General features: G+C 47.8%; 1 protein-coding gene across 1 annotated transcript in view; it reads left to right on the plus strand.

Annotated features, from left to right (window-relative positions):
* The first annotated feature begins 21,143 nt into the window (after positions 1-21,143).
* The window catches only part of MEGF11 (multiple EGF like domains 11), a 341,459-nt gene continuing 339,869 nt past the window's right edge, over positions 21,144-22,733 (plus strand). Inside the window, exon 1 of the mRNA XM_055320208.1 lies at positions 21,144-21,228. The gene's annotated coding sequence lies outside the window, so the exon portion shown is untranslated. The remainder of the gene's footprint in view (positions 21,229-22,733) is intronic.

The raw sequence follows: 22,733 nt of genomic DNA on the forward strand, positions 1-22,733 counted from the left end.
CTCCTCTCTCAAATTGGGAAGTATCCGGTGGTGAGTGCCCATTCGGTTCAGAACACCAGGTGAGGGCAGCAAGAAAGTTGAGACCTGAATGGAGCTTGCAGACCAAAGATCTTTCAAACTGATCAGGAAGTGGAGACACAAAGTGGCAAAGTATTACGTTCAAGCACAGTGTCATGTAAAAGGGATGGAATGCCATGGGTAGTGACCTGTAAATTGCCAAGTGGATGGTGGAGACTCTGAATGTATTGTATGTACCTTCAGGAAAGAGAAATATTGTTCTGGGCCAGGTGATGGCCAAGCAGTGGAGGTGGTGACTGAGCTGAGTCTAAACAGAGAAGAAGGTGAAACACCAAGCAGACATGTGGCAAATGGAAGGCTTTGGGCCCTAGAGAATTAGATCAGAAAGGTTAAGACAGCAGGACTATGGAGAGACTTGAATGACAGGATACTCAGCCCTGGGCTTCATTGTATAGACACAGGGGACCCTGGAGCAGAGGAATGGTATGATCCGAGAAGTACATCAGAAGATCAATCTGGAGGTGATGTCAGGATGGTTTGGAGGTAGAAGGAAATGAGAGCAGAAGTGAGGCCAGGAGGGAAACTCCTGGGGAGTAGAAATGGCTTAACCTTGGATAGGCCAGAGGGGCTTGAAATGAAGAGAAAGATGGGGAGAGTCTTAAAGGGCTTGGTGGCAAACAGATTGCAATGAACAGGCAAGAGGAGGAGGAGAAGAGAAGGGATGATTACAGGTTTGGAACCAGAAACCAGGATAGCTGGAGTACCATGGGCTAAAAGAGCCACAGGGGGTGGGAGGCTCCCTGGGAAATGACCAGAGGAGCAGAATGACTTGAGTCCTATGTAGAGGCTCTGATGGGGCACCCAGATGCAATGATCCAGCTCTGGTCCCACACTCTCAGCTCTTACTGGTGGTTTCCACTTGCATGCGTTCATCTCTTTATTCATGCTCTACAGGCTCAGCCAGTAATCACATAGGACCGACTGTGGATGCCACGGCCCTCATGCCTTCTCCAGTTGGTGGCCAGTAGTCTCTAACCCAGCAGACCACCCACCATGTCATGTTGCCTTCCCGAGTTAAGTGTTTTGTATCTGAACAATTTGTTTTGTATCTGAACAATATGAAAGACATGCAGTGTTTATTCCAGCCCATGTCTCCACCTTTGGGAGGACCCACACCTCTGAAATTCAATAAGCTCTTTTGATTCTGCTTCCACGGTTCACCACTGCCCACTGTCAGGAAGTCCTTTCTTTTCTTTTTTAAGATTCTATTTATTTATTTGATAGAGAACGAGAGAGCACAAGCAGGGGAACAGCAGAGGGAGAGGGAGAAGCAGGCTGTCCACGGAACAGGGAGCCTGATGCAGGGCTTGATCCCAGGACCCTGGGATCATGACCCGAGCTGAAGGCAGATGCTTAACCAACTGAGCCACCCAGGTGCTCCCAGGAAGTCCTTTCTTATGCTTACTTTCCATTGCTCACGTGGAGCTTTGACCTTCACAATGGACTTCCAATGTATCCCCCCCACATTTCAACTAAGCCCTTTCAAAGTCTATGAGCTCCTGTATATATGGGGCGTGGGGTAAGTCAGTTAAAGGAAATACCAGCAGTGACATTATTATGTTTCTGCTGAATACTCATTAATTACTGCCAAGCCTTCCCCAGAATGGGAGGGAAAGCAAAGAAATGGCACCCTGACTGTTTGAGATTGTCGCTAAATGCAAAGGCAACATCACCAAAGCCACACCTGTACTTCAGTATGATCGGGGATGTGTTGTTCCACAGGATTCAGGGTAAAGCAGTCCTCATTCCTTTCTATGCTTCCTATTCCTTTGTCCTCTTCAATTTTTCCCTTGTCAGGCAAGTCCTTTTTTTTTCTGCCCTTTGTACCCCCTCCACTTCGATCTGCATCTCCCCTCTTTGCCCCACAACCAGTCTGTATAGATACTCATTCCAGAAGAATTACCCAGCCCATTTTGTGGTGGGAAGCCGAGACTGGTGACTGGTACAACTGCTGGAATATATAAACATGACTCTTTTTCAGGTAGCATCTAAGATGCCAGTCTTAGCAGCCTCATTTTAAAAACTATTTATATTCACAAAAGTCTATAATAGCATTTTTATTGTGTACGCCTGTGATTTGGGCGCATTTTTTCCCCATCCCAGTTTCTTATTATCGTTCAACACCGACTACAGCCTTAAATGATAATGAAAACAGAAACACTCCTTTTAAAAGGCAATGACTGCTTTCCACGTCTTTCAGGATATACATGCTCTCCTGCCTGAAGGTTCGGTGTTTAAACCGTCCGCACCTGACTCCCCCAGAGCCTGGGTTCATATCCTTGCTGCCTAGACCCAATCTTTTATTCTTCTGCAGAGAATAAATTGAATACCAGGCTATTTAGTGTGTGGGTGTATTTCAGGGGAGACCTTAAAGCCCAAAGGCTTTCTGCGGCCCTTGGGGACCTTGGAATACTTGTCCTCCCGTCCTTACCTTGGGTTCCAGAACCTGGCGTGGCCTCAGATGTCAGACACTTGCCTTTGAGGAGAGATGTGTTTTGGGGCCTTTCTTCCCTCGCCTCCTGTTGTTTCTTTGCTTTTGTGATGTGACCTGCTGTTTTTAACCCGGTAGTTTTCCAGGGTATTAGAAAAAGAGTAACAAAAAACAGTTTCCGTCAGAGTCAAAGTGCTACAAATACAAGCTTGTTATCTGTATTCCATTCTGATGAATAACTTACCGACTCTCACGCCATGTGCATGATTGACTTGCAATTATGGGTTGTGTTTTACAGCAGCTCTGAATGGTATTCTCCTCTGGCTGTTCCTTAAGCCAAGTCTGGAACCCCCGGGTCACATGAGAAAGGGTGGATTTCATGGACTCCACCCTATCGTCATTGTTGTTGTTCTTCTTTTAACCCTAAGCCTAGATATTGGATCTGTAATTAGTGATGTGGTAATAATACCTTCCATTTGCCATTTTGTGCCTTTTCAGAAAGGCTTTACATGTTTTTGCGCTGGTTCTCATAAAAACGCTCTTGGCACAGGCAGTGCAGGTACTATGGCCTGATTTTATAAGGAATCAGGTAAGCGAGGTTCAATGACTTGCCCAAGTTCTTACAGCCGGTCTAAGGTGGACCCGGGGCTGAAACTAGATTTTCCTGACTTCAGGGTGTGTGATCTTCCTATGGCCACTGCATGTGTGACAAACTCAAGGTGGTTGGTCTTCCATACAAGATTTCATCTGATCCTAAGATGACCTTACAACAAAGGGTGAGCAGGTATTATGATCTTGGTCTTCCAGATCAGAAAGGAGGAGCTCAGAGAGGGTGAATGCCCCAGGTAAGATGGTGATAAACAAAAGAGGCAGGATGTGACCCCAAGGCTCTGAGCCCTCTGCTCTTGGTGATGCTTTGCTGGCTGATTAATGACACCACCGCTCACTCAGCAGCCTTGGCCAAAAACAGACTCATCCTTCACACCTTTTCTTCTAGTGCATATGTGAGCCATCAGCATATCTCACTGATTCTACCATTGAAATATAGCCCAAATCAACCATTGCTCACCATCTCCTCTGCTATTGTCCTAAGCTAAGCCTTTTTTTTTTTTTTTCTCACTTGAACTGCTGCAACCACTTAGTCTATAAAGATGGTCCCCAGTGAACCAGGCCTCCTGGGAGGCATGTCCATCTGGATCTATAACATTGAATCCTGACTAGCTTGTGGCTCATTTTAATCAATAGAATGTGGGAGAAATGATTCAGTGTGCTTCTGGCCTAAGCATCAAGAAGGTGTCTGAACTTCTGAGAGCGCTGAGCCATCTGTGAGAAATCCAGCTACTCTGCGGGAAGGATTCAGTGATGAGGCCCTGTGAAGAGGTCACATGAAGGGGAAAGGTCCCAGTCAGTATCCAGCTGAGCTCAGCCTTTTCACCGTCCCCCACAAGGGTGCCAGAAATATGAGTGAGTGTCATAGACACATCAGACAGTTGTACCCTCATATGACAGGAGCCCAATAAATCTCACTGGGAGCAGAAGAGCCAGCCAGCCGAACCCGACTGACCAACAGAGTCGTAAGAGACAATGACACAGCTGTCATTCTATGGCACTAAGTTTTGGCTTGGTGTGTTATGAGGCAGATAATTGAACATCTAAAAGGGTCTCTCTGCTTCCACATCTTCTTGCCACCAGTCTATTTGCTACACAGAAGATTTTTTTTAATTGTGGTAAAATATACATATCATAAAATTCATCCTCATAGGGGAGCCTGGATGGTTCAGTTGGTTAAGCATCCAACTCTTGATCTTGGCTCAGGTCTTGATCTCAGGCTTGTGAATTCAAGCCCCACCTTAGGCTCTACACTGGGTATGGAACCTACTTTAAAAAAACCATCGTCCTAACCATTTTTAAGTAACCCATCCAGGAGGTAGGTACTTTGACATTGTTGTGTAAACAATCTCCAGAACTGTTTTCATCTTGCAAAATTGAAGCTCCGTATTCATTAAACAGTAACTATTCCCCCTCCTTTGAGCCCTTGGCAACCACCATTCCACTTTTTGTTTCTATGAATCTGACTCTTCAAGATACTTCATGTAAGTGAAGTCATACAATATTTGTCTTTTGTGGCTGGCTTGTTTCACATAGTCGGGCATCCTCAGTGTTGCACTATGTCAAGATTTTCTTCCTTTGGTTGCTTCCACCTTTTAGCTATTGTGAATAGTGTTGCTATGAATATGGGTATACAAATTGCTCTTCAAGACCCTGCATTCAATTCTTTTCAGTATATATCCAGAAGTGGAATTGCTGGATCTTTTGATAATTCTGTTTTGAATATTTTGAGGCACCATAATACACAGAAGATTTTTAAAAAGATCTTATTTATTTAGAGAGACTGAAAGAGAGAGAGAGAGAGGCAGAGACACAGGCAGGGGGAGAAGCAGGCTCCATGCAGGAAGCCCAATGTGGGACTCCATCTGGATCCTGGGATCACTTCCTGAGCCAAAGGCAGACACTCAACAGCTGAGCCACCCAGGCATCCCAAGTGTCCAACTCTTGGTTTAGGCTCAGGTCATGATCTCAGGGTCTTGAGGTTGAGACTTGTGTCAGGCTCCACACTCAGCACGGAGTCCACTTAAGACTCTCTCTCCTTCTGCCTCTGCCCCTCCCCCACCTCAAATAACTAAATAAATCTTAAAAAATAGATATGTTTAAATATATATGCATCATGTATGTGGTTGCTTATTATCTGTCGCTCCCATCAATGTAAGCTCTATAGAGACAGGAACTTAATTTTGTTCATTGTTCTCCAGGGCTTAGAACAATGTCTGGTGCATATTAGATTTTCAATGAAAATGCGTTGAATGAATGAATGAACATGTAGGTTCTTTGTATTAGATGGCCATCGACACTTGTCAGTGCCTTCAGGATCCAAAGATCTGTTAGATAGAATTTTATGATAGTGTGGATCAGATGTTTAAAGTATAAGCAAGAGGGCAGCCCTGGTGACGCAGCGGTTTGGTGCTGCCTGCAGCCTGGGGTATGGTCCTGTAGACCCGGGATCGAGTCCCATGTCGGGCTCCCTGCATGGAGTCTGCTTCTCTCTCTGCCTGTGTCTCTGCCTCTCTCTCTCTCTCTCTCTGAATAAAATAAAATAAATCTTAAAAAAAAGATTTAAAGTATAAGCAAGAATATAAGTTCTCAGTTGTTTCCCCCCACATATTTGGTCATACCTGAAAGGTACGGCTAGCCAAATAGAGTAGGTACATATAGTAGATGCTCAATAATTATAATTTATTCAGTGAATGAGTTCTGAGATTTGAGGACTAAAGACTGGTTTCTATTTTATCTCCATATCCCTCCCACCCCTTGGCCCGCTCCTGGGCTGCCCAACCTTTGTTGCTGTTCTGGAAGAGAAGAATTTGCTGAGTGGACCTAGCCTACTGTGTTGTGTCAGTGGGTAGGTGCACTTGTTTTGGGAGAAGTAGCTACCAGGGTGCAAGTTCCAGGCCAAAGACTATGTGGAGGACACACTATTTGCAGAATTTTTTTTCTTTTGTTTCTTTCGATCCTTTCCCATCAAAAACATCACTCTTCCTAGGATTTAGTGTCAGCTTGTTTTAGACACCGAAACAAAGTTTTTAAAACAGAATTTTAGAAAATACCCACAATTTCCTTTGTCCTTCTCCTCCTAAGGAACTTCCATCATGTAAAACATACCTCCTTTCCTCAGCTTTTGGAAGAGCCAGGACTTCAGAAGTCTACCTGGTGCTTCGCACAGAGAAATTGCTCTGTAAACAAATCCTGAATGAATGAATGACCTGTTTTCTTTAGAGAGAACTACCAAGACTTCGGTTTCACAATTGGTTAGCTTTCACCTGGGGTCCACTTGTGGTTCAACAGATTATTTGTGGTGCTCTCTAGTTTCAGATATACTTAGAGGTCCTTCCAGTACCTTTTCCATCAGATTGTCATCGAAATGTAGGTCAGAAGTAAAGAAGACGAGCATTTATTGAAGTGTGGCATCAATGCATTAAAAGGTACCCTGGTGGCCTTAAAGACTTAATGTAGCTTTTTAAAATGGCTAATTTATACACTAGGCTACTCGGGCTCACCCTGGTGCACTAGATCGCATTATGCAGAAAAGTAGATGGAACACACATATAATAGGCGGTGGCTGGGCTCAGTTATGACCTTATTTTCACTGATAAAGACAAATCTCATAATTCACTGGTGGCAGTGCCAGTCTTTTATCTTTCCCCGGACTCATGAGGATACAAGTCACATCCACTGAGCCTGCTCTGTGTGTGACAAGGAAACTCAGGCAGCCAATCATCACAAAGGTGATTCACTCATTTGCATTCAGATATCCTGTTGGTTAAAAAGCAATAAAAGTGTTTGGGGCTTTTTTTTCCTCATGCTATAAAAAGTGGCTTACTGATAAAATATACGCCTTCACTCATCTTGCAGAGCTGCTATAAAAAATAACATTTGGCAGTGGGAAGAGGGACTTTGCTTGAGGAACTAATGTGTATAGATAATATTTATACATTTCTTAGATGGCCATGGACACTTGTCAAGGCTTTCGTGTTGCAAAGACTCATATGGATAAAATTTGCTAAGGTGTGGGTCTGGATTTTTAAAGCAAGTGCGTGGATTTATAAAATGCAAGATTGCAGAATTAGGTGGTAAGAGGCACAAGGCGCCTACAACAGTAGGGGGTGACCTTAGGTGAAGTATTTAATTTGACTCTCAGGCCAGTCATGAGAAAACACCGTGCTTTCTTCCCTCCACATTCCCTGCCTGCTCTAGCTCCCTCTCAGATCTGCTTGCCCACACCTGCTTCCACCTTCAGCCCTGTTCTTTGAGCTCAGACTTTGGCCAAAGAGGCCAGCTGAGGGCCAAGCAACCGAGACAGGGCCTCAGAACCTGGGCAGATTCCAGAAGATCTGAAGTTGCTCAAGGGAAATGAAGAAATAGTATCCGGGGAGTGTAGGATGGAGTATTCCAGTATTGCTGAAGCCTGGTTCCCCTGCTGGGGTGTAAATCCAGTAGGGGAGCCTAGCTGTTTATTTTCAAAGCAGGAGCTGCGTCTTCCTTTATGCTCTGCGCTGTGCTAAGTACAATGTTGGTACTGGATAAAGATTAATAACAGCAGCCATAACGATAATGACAATACAGCATGGTCACCCCACCTCCTGCATGCTCAGGGAGTTCAAGGGATTTAACCATTTCTTGTGACTGATGTCAGAGTACCCAGGATCCCCGCCCCCTGGTACTTTTCCTGTTCTCCCATCCGTTTGGAAAGGCCCTGGGGAGGTAGGAAAGTGGTCCCAGAGGCCAGTGCTTCCTGCGTGTTCCTCTTCAGGACAGTCACTCTGAGAACCAGCAAATGCTCTTTGTGTGTCTTATCTGCAAATTGGACCCCTCTGTCCACAGAGACTCTTTAAAAAAACAATAATGATACCTTCATTTTAATTATTCTTTTTCTTGGTCCCACTTCAGGACTATGCCTTTTAAATGAGTTACACCAGAGTTTCTTCCTTCTCATCTTGCTCCTAATTAAGGACGGTGGGGGGTATCCTTTGGTCCAATTTTCTTATAATTTTAATTACACTGATCTTGGCTTATAACACGACCCATTTAAGTGCTGAGAAGAAACGTATTTTCTGGTTCGGTGAGTTTTTTCCTTCACACCTCTTAGAAGAGGGCATCGTTGAGAGATGGAGCTTCTCTGAACATTGAATCTCAGTAAAAGTGGCCTTGCCCTGGATGAAGGACAACATGCTCTGGTCGGGGGTGGGGGTGGGGACCTCCAGCTGCTGCAGGGGGTGCTTGGGTCTTCAGGAGGTTTGGCGTTTTACCATAAGCACTAGCAATCATGATGAAAAGTCAGAGTTGGAATGTTAGCCCCAGGAAATACTCCAAGGGAATGCAGTGGTAGCCACCTCTAAAATGGTGAATGATCTTCTAGTTGTGCTAGTTGCTCTCCCTAGCTCTTGGCCTCGTCATGCTCAGAAGGGCAGTCATCGTACCATTTCTCTTCCTCCTCCTCTTTCTTCTAGATCCTAATCTAGAATGGCCTTCTTGGAGAACTGCCATTCTCTTTTTTTTTTTTTTTAATTTTTTTTTTATTTATTTATGATAGGCACACAGTGAGAGAGAGAGAGAGGCAGAGACACAGGCAGAGGGAGAAGCAGGCTCCATGCACCGGGAGCCCGACGTGGGATTCGATCCCGGGTCTCCAGGATCGCGCCCTGGGCCAAAGGCAGGCGCTAAACCGCTGCGCCACCCAGGGATCCCTGCCATTCTCTACTTCCTGGAGTCCACATGATTCAGTGGTAAGAGATGATGAGCATTAGTAGACCAAGGCCAAGGTTTGAATCCCAGCCTGGTCGATACTGGTCATGTGATCTTGGGCAAATGATTTTTCCATTGAGCTCTGGGGTCCTTTTCCCGCAAAAAGGGGGACTGCGAGATCTACTTGGAAGGGTGGTTGGGAAGGACGCAGATGACAATGAATGCTAAGGAGGAATGCCTCCTGGCATGAGCGAGGTGCCCCCTACACCTTTCTTGTCCCTTTCCTTTATCAGATAGGTATGGGTGAGGACCTGGAAGGGTAGGCAGATATAGGAAGGTCTGAATGATAGTAATTCCTGACTGCACACACATGCACACACACACACAATCTCTATCTTGCCCTCTCTGCTTGGTCCCATTCTTTTCTCATGCCATTTTTTTTCCTGCCTCTGCCTTCATAAAGTTTGCTCTGATTGCTTCCAGTCTACATCACTCCTGCCCAACCCTTTTGTACATATTGTTCCAACCACAGAGCTCAACACTACATTATAAACCATTAGGGTTTGTATGTTAAGACCTTGTGTCTCTAATCTGGTAAATTCCTTGGGAAGGGACTAAATGTGATTCTTTTTCCTGTGGCTCTGCAGCATCCAGCACCATGCTAGGCATGCAGTAAACATTTAATAATTGATTATTAAGTGAGGTACCACTATTGGTCCTATCTGAGGGGGGAACTGTATTTTGTATGTTTTTTGTATCTTCATAGCAGCTTAAGTGCGATACATCTAGACACTCAGGTACTCAATTAAACATTTGTCAGGTTAAAATTACCTTTTGTTTGAGAGATGGCTTGAAAGGATGCTTAGCCATTGATATGAGATGTACAGCCAGAGACCAAGGAGTAAATGCACAGCCCTGAATCTGTAAATAGTTCTAGAATGCCTGGAATTTAGGGAAGATGTTACCTTTCTTTAGGGCAGTTTGTAAACCACGTCCTGGTAGGGCAGAAAGAGCAGTGCATAGGCAGTTTGGAGACTTGGCTTCTGGTCTCAGCTGGGGCAATTGACCTGATATATGGCCTTATAGGCCAGCTCAGGGTGGAACCAGGTGGCCCTCTGGCTTTTGGTAAAAAACCAACTTTCTTTTTGACTTAGGAGCCCTTGGGACACTTGTCGCCTCTTAAGGACCTTATTGACAGCTCCAAAATTCTTCTGATAGTTTGATCTTGGCCCATAATCCTTAAATAGACAAAACTTCCAAGGAGGCCGATTTGCATTGGATTGAAAGTCAATTGGGCTGCAGCAAGAATATGAAATTAGGCCTTAGGGGAAGGCAAGACAGTTCTTTTTCACTTATCCACAGGCTCAGAGGCCATAGTGGTGCTGTTCAGCTTGGAATGGTCCTGAGAAGGTGACCCTCTGTGTTCCCTAAGTGTGACCATGAAACTTGGCTAGAGGCTTCTGTCTGTCTATTCCCTGGCGTGTCATGAAGCTCATTGTCCTTGTACCTGTGTGCCCAGCCTTGCCTCCATTCCCGTTTGGGGCCCTGGGTGAAGGACCCTGGCAGCTGGTGGCCGTCTTGTTCCCTGATCTTGGGAGCTCAGCTCTGGAAAGGCTTTGTGCCTTCAGGTGTCCACTTAATGTGCAGGATGCTACAGGAACTGTGAGACAGAGCCCTGGAGCCTAAAAAATCCAGCAACCACAAACCCTAGCAAAAACACAGTCCCAAATCCTGACCTTGAGCTGGTTGCAGAGGGGTTCTGCTAGCAATACGCTGGGGTGGCTTTACACACACAGACCCAGGGGGCAGGGTAAATTTTGCTTTGTTAGCATTTCCCACGGCCTTTTTTCTCTTTCACCCAGCTTGATTTCTTTCTTTCTTTTGCACTATTCCTGCCCTTCCAACAGTGAAGGGCAGGAATCCTTCCCAGCCAAACTTGATGAGCTTTCCAGAGCAGCAAAGGAGCCATCCTGGAGGGGGCTCTCCAAGTGCAGAGAGCCTGCATGCTTCTATTAATTCACAAAACGCTCTCCAAGAGGGAGCCAGACAAGCAGCATTATTATTATCATCAATCACCCTGCACTGAAGAAACTGAGGCAGCTAAGGGAGAGAGGGCCCTAGAGGTAGCTCATTCACTGGGGCGGGGGGTGGGGGGTGGGAGAGGAGGCAGTGGTGTACACAGCTTGGGCCTGGCTCCCTCTGCTCAGAGGTGAAGAGGTGAAGGGATGGCAAGCCCGGAAGAGCTGCCTTTCAGACCACGCACCCTGCCTCCACCATTTGCTTTTCGGGTCCCTAAATCGAATACATTCTGATTCAATTTGGATGTTCCGGATTAGTGGAAGGGAACGAGGTTTAAAAGAGGTCAGCTCCATTACTCAGCATTATTAATGATGTTGTCGACTGTTAAAATCTCAAAAAACTAGGAAACTAATAAATTTTACATATTGAAAAATCACGGATGCATCAGGCAAATGGATAAATTCTTAAAAGTATTTAATATCTGTTAAGAGGACAGAATGATAAATTCAATATTGAAAACCAATATCAGATTCACAATTACAGGCCATTTATCATAACCAACTGCATGGACAGCATCTTATTGCAGGGAGCATGGTGTGATTCATAAGCAGAGACCCGGAACAAGTCCATACCAAACGAGAAATAAATCTGCTTTACATATTGGAAACTTATTTCCACTTCCTATCTTTATTGCCAACAATAATGTTAGCTTTCAAGAACAAATTGTTACACATTAAACCCATGCATAATGAGCCCAATTGAGTAAAAAACTTCCCTAAAAAGAGCTTTAAATTATTCCAAATTGGGTTATTAGCTTTAACTCTAATTCCTCTGAGAGGGCTCACCAATCTTAGAGTATGTTTCAGCACTTAAGCAGACAGTTGGTTTCCCAGGTTGGACCCCAAAGTTCTGGCTCTGTTCTTTCTTCTCCTCCCCTCCACTTCCCCTGAAGATGTGACACCGGCAGGCTAAAGAACAGACATCATAGTATTTAACAGAAATGTTAATTAAACAAATTGTAAGGATGTTGCAATTTACATTTTTGATTTTAAGATGAATGATTCTGCATACTTTGAATATTTGTGTACCTGTGCATAAATGGAATGATTTGATTTCGGACCCTTGAATGCCCTGATTGGGACACCAGCTCCGTCAATGTTTTAATCTAAAGACATTGTAGGCTCAGTGGCAGGAAGGTGATTTGGCTGTGACATCTCTCATTTCTCTGACTGACCAGGCTGGCCCAGCTGATATGTATTTAAAAAACACACAGGATGGATTTAAATTTTTTTTCATGATCTTGAGAATGAGGGGCTCAAGGGGAGCTTGGCTCAGCCAGTAGAGCATGTAACTCTTGATCTCAGGGTTGTAAGTCTGAGCCCCCCGTTGGGTGTAGAGATTACTTAAAAGTAAAATCTTAAAAAAAAAAAAAAAGAAGAAGAATGAGGTGCTCAAATGTAGAAAATCTAGAATGTGTTGGAGGAAAAAAGTCTAGGCCCCTCACAGAGGTCACCAATTACATTTTGACATGTGTCTTTGCATTTTTTCTCATATAAATACACACACACATATATAAAATATATTCAGCCCATGCAATCATAATTTTGATGCTCATATAATACTCCATAATTTTATAATGAACTCTTTTCCTAATGTTGAGCACTTAGATTGCTTCACAACTTTTCTCTAGTATAAGTAACTTTGCAATAGTCAACTTTGTGCGTTCATCTTTGGGTGAATTTCTGATTATTCATTTAAGATTTATTCCCAGAGATTTCATTACTGGATTAACGACTGTGAACATTTAAAACTTTTGATATATATACTAAGGCAGGAAAGAGAATTTTACATAAACCCCTCATTCATGAGTTTATTAATCGTTTAGGCAAGCTGCTGCCACAGCCCAGATGTTAAGTATGGGCTTTGGAGTCAGATCCATCTGCGTTCAAGTTCCAGGTCTGTTAGGGACTAGCTGGGAGATTCGTTGCCACGTCTGTAAAATGGGCATGACGATACCTCCAGCTCAGGGTTGTTGGAAAGATAAAATGTGACAGCACCTATCAGGTGCTTAGCCCAGCACCCCTCACTGGACACACAGTAAACGCTCCATAGGAGGCAAATAGTATTGGTCTTTATGCATTTTTGTGGCCAGATATTATAACGCCTGTCCTTGTAACATGTATATACACAATATATACACAAAAAATCATATAATTAAAAAAAAACTTTAAGGTTTGATAATATTCTCCATTATCTCCAGAATAAAATTCTAACTGATGAGTCAATATCCTTCACCATCAGAGCCCAGCTCACGTTTCCAACCTTCTCTCCATTACATTTGCTCCAGCTCCCTATGATGTGTACCCTTCTTGAGTGTGCCATGTACCTAATATCACTGTGCCCACGTCCCTTCTCTTTCTAGCCTGTCCTTTTCCTTCCCCGTCTTCTTCTCCTTCTTCTTTCTTCAAATTCTTCTTCTTCTTCTTCTTCTTCTTCTTCTTCTTCTTCTTCTTCTTCTTCTTCTTCTTCAGGATTTATTTGAGAGAGAGAGAAAGAGATAGCAGAGTCAGGAGAGGGGCAAGGGGAGTAGACTCCCTGCTGAGTGCAGAGCCCTTGGATAGATCCTAGAACCCCGAGATCATGACCTGAGCTGAAATCAAGAGTTGGATGCTTAACCATCTGAGCCACCTAGGCACCCCACATCCTTTCCCTTCTTTTCTCTGTTTGCCAAACTATACTCAAGGATTCAGGTGTGGCTCAGGCATCATCACTTCTGTTAAGCCTTTCTGATACCTCCCCCAGCAAAATGAATTTGCTTGTCCTCTGTGCTTGCATGGCATCTTGTGTATACCTGGGTTGCTGCATTTCCCAGTCTCATGTGTTATAGTAGGTAAGGTGTATTTCCGTCTCTCCCACCAAACTGGAGCTCTTTTAAGATCATGTCTTATTAATCTTGGTTTTCTTTCAGGCCTACTATAGTGCCTGACACAATAGAAGGACTCAATAAAAGTTTGTTCAATGTAACATAGGTAGTGGGTAGGATCAAAGAAATCAATAAATGACACTTAAAGGCAAATTGAATTTCAACTGAATTGCAAGCTGTTTGGACTTTAATTTTTTATTTATTGTGGAATTTAGATTATACTTTGTGCAATTGTGAAGTGTTTTCTAAGCCTTGGATTACTTAATGCTATTTGCAAAGCATTTCCAGGCAAATTATTGAGATTTAAAAATGTGCAAGGAATTTCAGAGGACCCTGTATAAACTATATCAATATATCTCTTGGAAGGTTACAGCATCTATCCATTATATAGGTGGGGATACTGAATCGTGGGAAAGAGAGACTGTGGAGTTCTAGGGACCCTGAATTTCTTGCCTTAATTAAATCATACTATGGTTAAAGCGGAAATTTGAAGCCATTTTCATATTAACTCTATACACCGCTTAACTAGTTTGAGAGATTTTGGTAAAGTATCTGGGTCATGTATAATTGACAAGTATTATCATTATCATTATTTTTGTCTGTTTGGCTCAGTGCTGGATCTCCAGGACCTAGAACAGTGCTTGGCACATCATAGGCACTCAACCAATATTTGCCAAATGACCAAGCGAATCAGCAATCACATTTGGTATGACCCAATCTGCATCCACTTGGGGTTGTTTAGTTCAACTTGACAAATCATTATAGAGTGCTTTCTGTGTTCTAGACACGTTGCCAAGGAGGTGAGGGTATGAAGATGAATAGCGTATGGTTCTTGTCTTCACGATCTCAACGCCCAGTGTGGGGGGCAGATGCATAACAGATCAATGCTGCATGCTGTGGTTAGTGATGAGAGAGACCTTTTCAGGAAACTTGAGGAAGACTGTTTGGTCCAGCTCAGGGGCTTTCAGGAAAACTTGCTATGGGACAATATGCCTGAGCTGTCTCACTGGATGAGTAAGAGTTAGGTTGAAGAAAGGTAGAAGGGCACCCCAAACACTTCACATCACTAGTGAAGACAAAGATACGACATCTCCTTCAGTAATTCATCTAAGAAACATTTTTGATGACCTACCATGTCCCAGATGTTGTTCTAGGTACTAGATTTGTGGCAGCAAACCAAACAAAGTCCCTTTTGTCATGTAGCTTGTTTTTCAATAGATACTAGGCCCACAAGCTTTCAGTGTTGCTGGATATCCAAGAGCAAGCAGAACAGGGAGTGGCGGCAGAGGAAGTTGAAGAGCCAACTGGCAGTTTGTTTTATGTGAGAGTTGGGTTGTACCCTACCTACTTCCACAAAGAATTTGAGGCATTTATAAAAAGCTAAGGATTTGCCAAATCAAGCTACCACTGGGCAGGAGTCCCAAACCCCCTCCTGAGGTGGAGATTCTTCTGCTTCCCCCAAAGTCTCTTGGTCACTGTGGGGGGAACTGCTAACAATGCAGGAGAAAAGAAGCTGCCCCCAGGCCCTGTGCACTCCTAGAAATCCCCTTGGGTTGGTTCAATAATTTAGGTTGTGACTCATGACAATGAGTGCCTGGCACATGGTAAGAACTTTATAAATGCTGGTTGAATGAAAACATGAGGGTGATGACTTTATCTGTAAACAAAGGAGTAACCAATCCCTTGAGTTTTGACTTGAGTCGACAAAGGAGTAGCATCATGAGCTTCCCCAAAAGTGAGATGGCTCCTACACCAACACCTTGATCCATTCAAGTCAGATGATAAACAACCAAAACCAAAACCCACGTGCTTGTGTCCAACTATCCATCCATCCAACATTAGGCCAGGCACTGTCTGAGACACTGGAGATATTGAAATGCCTCTGTGGAATTCACTGTCCAATGGGGGCAGGTAGACCTGTGACCACATAATTGTATGACAGCGAGGAAAGTACTAATTGAGGTAGGTAAACAGACTAGAGGGCCAAGAGAGGTCTTGTCAATGAGCAGAGTTTTAAAGGACAAGACTGGAGTTTGCCAAGCTTGAAAGAGGATAGAAAAGGTGTGCAGGTTCTGAGAATAGCAGAAATAAAGTTGGAGAGTGGAGGCAGTGGGGGGAGGAAAGAAGGCTATGTCAAATTCAGGACATTCAGATAAACTGGTGTGGCTATCAGGTAGGATGTAAGGGTTGGAGGCTGTTGAAGATGAGGAGAGGGGGAAGTGTTTAGAGGTACACTTTCCTCGATTATCTGCTGCAAAGACAAGGAAAACAGTTCCAAAATGTAGGATTACACAGGTTCCAGTCAGAGGCTTACTTGCCACCTAATGGTTTTATTATCATTACTATTCCTTGGACAGCATTCATTTACATTTGCTCAGGACCCCAAATCAAAGCAAATCAGAATATGACAAAGGTGTGTCAATGAGACAGGTACATGATGAAGGATGCATTTTCTCTCTTTTGTGAGTAAGCAGTTTACATCCTACCGGGCTGCAGCCTGCTGTGGCATCAGGACCATTTCCAATGATTTAACTTTGGCCCCTAACAAACCACATTTTATAATTACCTCATACCTGGACAGCACCGTCAATATAATCATAACTTACATAAAATCTACATATGTGGATTTGCTAAGTTCATTCGTTAACTTCCAGAATTTCAAGTCTTCCAAGGACCTTCAGAAATCTCCATGATGCCTCTGAGAGCTGCGTTTTGCATCCGATTCTCTCGTTTCTGTAAAAAAAGATTCAGAAATTCATGTTGCCTCTCTGCAGTCCACAGAGTTCCTTCTCTTGGACAAATTGATCATGGACAATGTATACCCCATAAATTATTTCCAGATCATCTTGTGCCTGTGGGAGGACTAAGGGCTTAGGACGAGATGCATTTCACAGCATCACATTTGGTCCCCTTTCCTGGTAAACATGGAGGAAAGAGAACAAGAGACCCAATCCAAGTTTGCCTGGATGCAAGGAAATTCGGTGTCTAAATGCCACATTTCCTGGGACTGTGTAATAATCGGCTAGAAGAGTGGAGCATCACAACAAAATAATAGTGTCATAACGTCATGATGATAATCTATAATTTAAATAACTCTGTGAAAATGTAGAATGGAGAGATTTCTGGCTCCGGCTTCTGAGAACTCAAATTCCACCCAGTTCCCAGTTCAAAGCAATTGGCACTTCTGACGGTTATACGTAAATAGATCTCTACCAATCTCATTAAATATTCCATCCGTATTCAAAGTTATTAAATATTGAACACAACCTAATAAATACAACCAAGTTAATCAAGACTTTGATTGGTGGCTGTGGGTTCATAAAAAGCTTGTGAAGGAAGTTATTCCATTTGGGTTTTATTCTGATCCACCACTCCCCCCCCCCTATTTTTAAGTGTATGCAGGAATTGTATTATATGCATGTGCAAACGTTTTGAGTTGTGTTGGTGTGGACAGAGGTGTGCTGGGTTGTTCTCTCTCGGTAATTTGTGTGCTGGGCTGGATTGCTGAGTGTGGATATGCTGGAGGATGTGGCTGGTGTACTGTCAGTGTGTGTTATGTGGGCAGAGGTAACACAGTGGCGAGTTACCTTGGATGCTGGCTCCTCCGTGGTTTCCTCTCTGCACCTCATCAATGGCTTGGACACCAGGACACCACAATCGCTATAATTCTTTGGAGGGTATCCGAAGGTTGCTTTTCCTCGGGATTGTATAAGACTTGGTGCCTGAGAGCGAGTGGCTCCTTGTGTTTTGGCTCTAGGATTTTTTTTTTTCAAGCACGTTAGTATGGCAGCTCTCAGTGGAGGAGTTGAAATCTTTCTGTCACTAGACAAATTCCAGTCATCCCTAATGTGTTTTCTGTGGATGTTCCTCCTGGGGCTTTGAGCCAGGGCTCTGCAGAAAGTGGGTAGGGAAAAGAGGCTCCCTCAGCAAGGAGAAGAAGGAGAGGGAAGGAGAACAGAGTGAATTCCTCATATGCCTGAGTGGAGGGAAGGAGGGGGGAGCACTGTGGCCAGAGTCCTGGACATTCCGCCCTGTGTCCTCACCTTCTGATAATTTATTTCTAAAAATGAGAGGGCCCTCCCACCTCAGTCACCAGAGCTTCGCCTCCTCACCTTCCATCCCCATCCAGGCTGAGTGTTTAGAGGTGGAAATGAGCTGGGTGTCTGATGCCATTTCATGGGAGAAGAGACTCTTGGGAGCCCTGTAGGAAGATGATAGGAGAAGCCAAGGGGGAAAGCAGCGGGTGGGAGCAAGGGCAATGAAGTCCATTCTGCTTGGGCTCTACTTATTTTGTATGTGACCTTGAGCCAGGTGATTGTTCTCTCTGAGCCTTGGTTTCCTCCTCTGTAAGATGGGGTATCCTATCAGGGAGTGCTTATCTCATCATCACTCCCATTTTGCAGATGAGAACACTGAAGCACACAGAGATTAATTCACTCCCCCTCACATAGCTAACAAGTGATGAGTCAGGACTTGAACTCAGGCATCTGCTTTGGGGGCCTCTGCTCTCAATCTCTTCACTCCACTCCTGTGCCCTACTGTCTTCTCGCCCTAATTAGAGGGCAAGATTTTGAGAGCAGGGCTCATCGTTTGGAATAGCGGACTTTTGCCTCAGATTATGCATTTAGAGGAGTAGCCTGGTCTTAGATGTTATCAAAATAAACTTACAGCTGGGTTGAACATATCCGCAGCAGTGGAATGTGAGAAGCAGCGCTCCTGCAAGCAGGCTCTCAGGGCCTGGCAAATGAATGATGGATCATGGGCTCCAACGTGACCCCGAACCGACCCTCAGAGATGTTTGCTAAAAGTGTTTCTGGCTCTGTTGGGACCCGTGTCCTTGGAGGCCTGCCATCTGGGTGGAGAAGGTGCTGCTTTATAGATCCATGTGGTTTTTTAGAATATGCCAGAAAACCAGGCAATCCCCAGCCTGGCCCAGAGGGGGCTGGCAACCCCCAGCTGCGTGCAATTCACCCCTGAGAGCCTGGCAGTGTGGGAGTGTGTGAGAGGGAGGGAGGGGGGATGCTTCCTGTGAATTGGGCTGTTGAGATGGGGTGGAAGGGTTACCCATTTCCCCAAACTGGGGTTTGAGAATTATAAAAGGATGTCTACCATAGAGAGGTGGGGGGAGAGGCATGGCAGGAGGTAGAAGGTATACTCCAAAAAGCAAGGTGGAGATGAAGAAAAAAAATATGCCAATACCTACCTACCATGTATAATATAATTGCTCACAGTTATCCAGTGTCCCTATCTGTATCATTTGATTTCATCCTCAGAGGGTCACAGTGCTGTTATCATTCCCATCTTACTCACAGGTAACTGAGGTTAGCGAAGTGAAGTGGCTGCCGAGGGTCATGGTTAGTAGGTGGTGGAGCAGGAGTACAAACCCAGAAAGTTGGGACCTCTTCTCTTAGCCTTTGGCATCCCTGATACCCACAAACTGCAGCATATCAGAGCCGGAGAAAGCCTTGGAGAGTATCTGGTTCAGCCCCTTCATAGTCAGTTGGGGAAACTGAAGGCTAGAGAGGCGTAGCTATGGTCCAAGGTGACACAGCTGGTTAGTGACAGCCCTAAGATCTGACCAGGATTAGAGTGAGGCAGGAAGATGCCCAGGATACCGAATTTAAGGAGATGCTCCCTCTCAGATGCTGACTCTGCACGTGCGTGACACCGAGCGTCAGCACCTCTTTAAATGCAATGCCCTAGGTGCCTCTCTTGCTTACCCAATCCCAGCCCTGGCCAGATGCGTCTTCTGGTTTTTGTGGTATGAACAACAGAGGCTCCAGCATGGGTTTATTTTTTGCACTTGATGTCCTAAAGCAGGGGACTTGCCAACATCCCAAGGCAGGTTTCTACCTGGGGTTGGATGGAGGGTCTGCTTCTGGTTGGTACTGTGGAAGGGACAGGATTGAAGGGGGGCAAACTCAGAGCCCAGCAATTAGAGGTGAAACTGGGAGAATGATGATCCTGATTGAGGAAGCAGGGCTGCAGAATGGGATCTGCAGGAATCGGGACCCTGCAGTTCTCCTCCGATTCCCACAGGGCTGAGATGAGGAAATGCCAAGGAAAACATCTTGCCCCATCAGACCCAGGACGAAGATGATAATCAGTGGTTGATCTTTGAGGGTTAGGTGCCCAGACACAATTACAGACACTTTTCTCAAAGCTTCAGACAACCTGTTTGCTTTATTTGTAAGAAATTCCTGGGGGAGAGGTGTGTATCAGTCTGGGCCTTCCTGCTCTTGTTCTAGTTCAAGGAGAAAAGGAGACAAATCACACAAGCAAAGTACCCCGCTGCTGCTTTATCCCTAATACACAGAAGTAGGTTGCCAAGTCCTGCATTGCTCAGAGAGGAGTGGGGCTGGAAAGAGGGGGTTTCACTCTCTACTGCTGTGCCAAGTCTTCCACTGGGGCTTAGCACCTCCTAGAGTGGTGTGGGGCTAGCCAGGTGGCTAAAAGTGGGAGAAGGCTTCCTCCTAGTGGCCCTGGGGACTGGGGGCTTGGGACCGGCAGGAGGAGTGGATCATCTTGGGCCAGGTGGAGTGGATCATCTTCTGGCATTCTCGCCTTTCCAGGGAGGAGGAGGGGTGGTCCAAGCCTTGCCTCTGGAGGAGACCTGAGCAGGCAAGTCTTGCTCTCTTCCCTCTGGAGCTCAGTTTCCTCCTCTTCCCAGGCTTGGCTCAACCCAGCTTGCTCAGGGGTTTGACATTCTGCACGTTGTGGCTTCTTGCTTTTTCCTCTGGGCCCAGAAATTTCTCAAGCCGGTTTCTGGAGTTCCAGTCTCCAGCCCTGGCGGGTCCCTGTCTATCCTCAGCCTGTTACCAGCTGGCCTGGGGGGTACCCCCCCCCGACAACCCCGGGGGGTGATCTCCCATCCCGAGGTACCCGCAGGTGCAGGCGTTTTGACCCACCCGGAGGGAGGAGGGAGGAGGGAAGATAAAGGACAGTAGAGGAGGGAACAGGATAAAAAGGAAGAGAAAAAATAGCGAAGAGACCCGGAGAGAGGCCAGAGGGATGGGAGAGGACCAAGCCGAAGGGCGAAAAGGCGAGGCGGACGGCAGGCTGGCGGGAAGGGCGGCTGGAAAACCCAGAGATCCGGGGAAAGGGGACGCCGGAGAGGGGCGGAGAGGAAGAGGCAACGGGCGGGCGAGGGAGGAGAGCGAGGCCTGGGAGGACCGCGCGGGAGAAGGAGGGCAGGGGGAGCGGGAGGGGCCGCGCGCGGGGAGGAGGGCGCTGGGAGGGGCCGCGCGCGGGGGGCGGCTCCGCTGCGGCCGCGGCTCGTGCGCCCGCCGGTCGCTCAGTCGCTCCGTCGCTCGCCCGCGGGCCCCGCGCCCGCCGCCCGCCGCCCGCCGCCCGCCGCCCGCGCCGGCTCTGCGCTGCCCGCGCCCGGCTCTGCGCTGCCCGCGGCTCCGGCTCCTGCCCGGCGCTCGGCGGCTCGGGCTGCGGAGGACGGGACCGCGCGCCCGGGCGGCCGCGGGAGCAGGTAGGTGGCGCAGCGGGGACGGCGGGGGACGCGGAGCCCGGGGGGCCCGGGGCGGCGGCGGGGGGCTGCAGCCCCGGGGAGGGGGCTCTGCGGCCCCGCGGCCAAACTTTCCAGCGGCTCCGCGGGGGCCGGGCTGCGGGAGCCGAGTTTGCGCGGGGAGGAGGCGGGGGCGGCGGCGGCGGCGGCGGCGGATGCCCGGGCGCGGGCGAACGCGGGCGAACGCGGGGGTCCCGGGGTCGCAGGCGCCCGCCCTCCGGCCGCGGGGGGACCCCGGGGCACTCCCGCCCCCGCCGCCCAGGGCGCGCCCCCCTCCAGCCGGGAGCCCGCGGGGCGCAGCAGGTCCCCCGCCCGGGGCCCGCGGAGCGCCTCCCGGCCGCCCAGCCCCGGCCCGAGCCCTGCGCGCTTTTGCTTATTTTATTTCATTTTTTTTTTTTGGAGGCGCCAAGCGGAACGCGTGCTCCCTTCGCGCCTTCCCGTCCCGTCCCTCCGATTCTCTTCGGGGAAGCCCGGCGGGCTGACTTCCCGGGCGTCCCTCGGGTCCCCGGCGGCCCCCTCCCCCTCCCCGGCTCCCGAAGTTGAAAGCGAAGCGCGACGCTCCCGGTGCGCGCCCCGAGCGCGGGCCCCAAGTTCCCAACTCGCCGCCCAGGCCTGCGGGGGTCGGAGCTGCGCGAGCGGCGGCGGCGGCAGCCCCCGGAGCTGCAGAGCGCCAAAGCCGCCTTCCTCCTGGACTTTATTATTATCATTTTTTTCTTCTAATGAGTTAGGGAAAAAACAAAACAAAACAAAAAAAGACTTAAAAAAGGCGCAGCATCGGCCCCCGCGGGCGTCGAGGCCCGCGAGTGGGACGCAGCCCCGGCCGGTCGGGGCGCCCCGGTTTCCGAGGCCCCAGCCCCGGCTGCCGCTCCAGGACCCGGGCTCCGCGCTCCGTCCTCCGTGGCCGCTCCCGGATCCGCCTGCGCCTGGCCCGCGTGGTCACGTCCCCTAGAAAAATATGTCAAAGTGGCTGCGCTGCGGGATCCCCCGCTCCGTGCGCTGGGGGCCGAGACGGCGTGGGCCTCAGGCGGGTCGGAGGGGGCCTGGGGTGGCTTGGGATCCCGGCCGACTCGGCTCGCCGAGCGGGGCCATCGGGGTCCCCTCCCCTCCTCTCCCCCCTCCCCTCCCCTCCCCTCCCCCTGCGCTCTGCCGGGGAGGCGGGGGTTAACTCCCGGGCCGGTGGCCCCGAGCGGAGGCTGGCCGGGCCGGGGGGGCGGGGGGGGGCGCCCACCGGAGCCTGCGGGGCGCGTGGGGTCCCCGAGACCGCAGTGGCCGCCCGTGCGGCTGCCTCCCCGGAGCTGGCCGCCCCAGCTCGCACCGCCTTTGCTGGAGCGCTGCTGGGGCGGTTCTCCCGAAGGGTCTGCAGCGGGCTAGTGCGGCCCTGAGCTGGGGGCTCTGTCCCGGAGCTCCCCGCAGGTTGGTCGGGGTCCCCGGAGGGCGTGGAGCCCACCAGCAGGTGCACCCCTCAGCTC

The sequence above is a fragment of the Nyctereutes procyonoides genome, unplaced genomic scaffold (assembly GCF_905146905.1).
Source record: "Nyctereutes procyonoides isolate TBG_1078 unplaced genomic scaffold, NYPRO_anot_genome, whole genome shotgun sequence".
NCBI classification, from domain to species: domain Eukaryota; kingdom Metazoa; phylum Chordata; class Mammalia; order Carnivora; family Canidae; genus Nyctereutes; species Nyctereutes procyonoides.